The sequence below is a fragment of the Camelina sativa genome, chromosome 1, assembly GCF_000633955.1.
Source record: "Camelina sativa cultivar DH55 chromosome 1, Cs, whole genome shotgun sequence".
Lineage (NCBI taxonomy): Eukaryota > Viridiplantae > Streptophyta > Magnoliopsida > Brassicales > Brassicaceae > Camelina > Camelina sativa.
The window spans coordinates 2,994,420-2,996,865 of record NC_025685.1 but is presented as its reverse complement, the minus strand read 5'-3'; the positions used below and the strand labels follow the sequence as shown (position 1 = coordinate 2,996,865).

Sequence of the window (2,446 nt, the reverse complement as noted above, 5' to 3'; positions counted from 1 at the left end):
GTAGTTCTCTGCATCGGGTCATTTTCCTATGAATTGATGCGTGACGATGGAGCTGCTTCAACTCTCCTCCATCATATGGTTTTTCAAGAACATCCATTAGCTCCTTTCTAAACCAACAACTACCACTATCATCATCTTTACTTACTTCATCAAGATCAACCACTTTCTTGGACGCCACAAACGGTGTGCCATCTCCATCCAAAAACGGCTTATCATCAATCGCAATTATATCAGAACCATCAGACCAAGACTCAAGATCTTGCTCAATCTTCACTTTTACTAGTGGTGGATCCGTCTCAGGGACAATTGTAGATTCGTTAAGAGTATCCAAATCAGACGGATCCTTCTGAAGATTCGCCATTCGCTTAGTTATCGTATCTCTAATTGCATCTACAAGCCATGTGAGATAGTTCATGTAATCCTTATCCACAACAGCTGCACCCTTCTCCTCATTCTTCTTCCTTCTCTCTACAAAATCTCCTTTACTCCTTGAAGTCTCATCTACATCCTTAAGCTCTGTAACTCTATTTACTCGCTCCACATGATGAACAACCCTTGCAGTCTCTGCAACCTTAGTTTCAGAAAGCTTCCCCGTTATCCGTTCAGGAACTCTGTTGTCTAGTTGAATGGCTTCTTTAGTTCTAACCAACGGAACAGCTCTGCTTTTTAACTCGTCAGCTTTCCTCTTTCTCCCTTCAGAAACTGTGTTGCGTCTTTGACTAGTGTCTTCTTGAGTTCTAACTAACGGAACAGCAGTTGACTCTGAAGTTTTCCTAACTTTGTTGTCTCGCTGTTGGGTTTTGAGTAACGGAACAGCTTCTGAAGTCTTTGCAGCTTCTAAATCTGCGATCCTTCATTTTCTCCGTTCAGCAAGTCTGTTGTCTCGTTGAATGTTTTCTCGGACATTAACTCTTCCAGCCTTAAACCCAACAGCACCCTTCTTCCTCTTTCCCTGTTGATAAACTCTATTCTCCATTCGATTCTCATTCACAAGCTTTGAATCACAAGTAGAGATCTTGAATTTACGAGTGTCAGATCCTCCATTGTCAACTTCAAAGCGAGGGATGAAACTGTTGGCACCTCTTCTAATATGATCCAAGACCACACCGTAGTCCGTATCAGCCATAACATCATCATCATCATTATCATCTTCGTCAAGACAGATAATTGGAACATCGATTCTTTCAGACATTGCACAAGTATGCTCGCTGATTGCATTCATCATAAACCTTCTACATCCATCATCATCCATAACTGAGTTTGATACATCAACATCGTCAATCACAATGGTTTTCTTCTTCATCGCTTATTAACACTGTTAAATCGAATAGATAAACTAGAAAAAAATAGGGAACAATCATTGAAGGAAAACCCTAAAAAGTTCGCGTTAAACCATAAAAGCTAAGGAAAAAGAACAAAGAAGAAACGTAGAATTAAGCATACCGTTTAGAGCGACTCGGCTTGTGAACACAACACTGAGCAAATTATTATTCTTGAAACTTAAAAGAGAGAGAAATAGGAAACGGAGAGCTGAAGAAGTTAATGATATATAGTGATTAGGGTTTTAATGCAGATCAAGTTTTGCTTCAATAATTAAGGAAATTTTTTTTTTTGTAGAGAAAGAGAATATGAAGAGACGTGATATAAGATTTGAAGAGACTTGAGAGTTAAAGAGGAGGCTATGAAAGGCTATAAATTATATCGGTCAGAGACCTAAGGATCGTAGCTAATATATCAGAATCCACGTCATATATTTTCTGTCCTCAAGAAGAGTTAAGAGCATGGGCACTCGTGAGGGACAAATTTTGGTCCCTCAAATATAATAATTTTATTTTCAGAGTTTCTTAAGTTTGGTATGAGCATTGGTGTCCTTTAGAGTTGGTCTCCTAGAAAAAATAATAATATTTTAAATTTAAAAAATTAGTTAATTAAATTAATAAGTAAAAACATATTAAAGTTTTAATTATAATTAAAAATATAACATTGACATTAAAAACATAGAAAATTACAAAGTTACAAAAACTTGAAAAAAAAAACAAAACATACAATAAAATATTAAAAGTAATAAACATAAACCATACAAACATCAAAAATAAAAACAAACTTTTTTTCCTCTGCATAGAATTTTTTTAATTAATCTTCATTATCTGTAAGATGTCCAAAGTTAGTCCAAATATGCTCAATCAAATCTTTTTTTAACTGGTCATGGACTTGTTTATCCCGCATATTTGTTCGACGAGTAATCGTACTGCTCATATTTGAACCCAAACTGGCGGCACCGACGGTATATGTTTGATCCACATCTTCTCCGTGTTGAAATTCAGAAACAATGTTTCGGAAACTGTATGTCTCTCGTTCATCCTCGACAATCATATTATGGAGTATTATGCATGCTCTCATAACATTTGCTATTTTGTATTTATCCCATAAAGGAGATGGATTTTTA

At 36.1% G+C, this 2,446-nt stretch overlaps 1 pseudogene; it reads right to left on the bottom strand.

Annotated features, from left to right (window-relative positions):
- LOC104703780 overlaps window positions 1-1,646 on the bottom strand; it is a 2,859-nt pseudogene extending 1,213 nt beyond the window's left edge.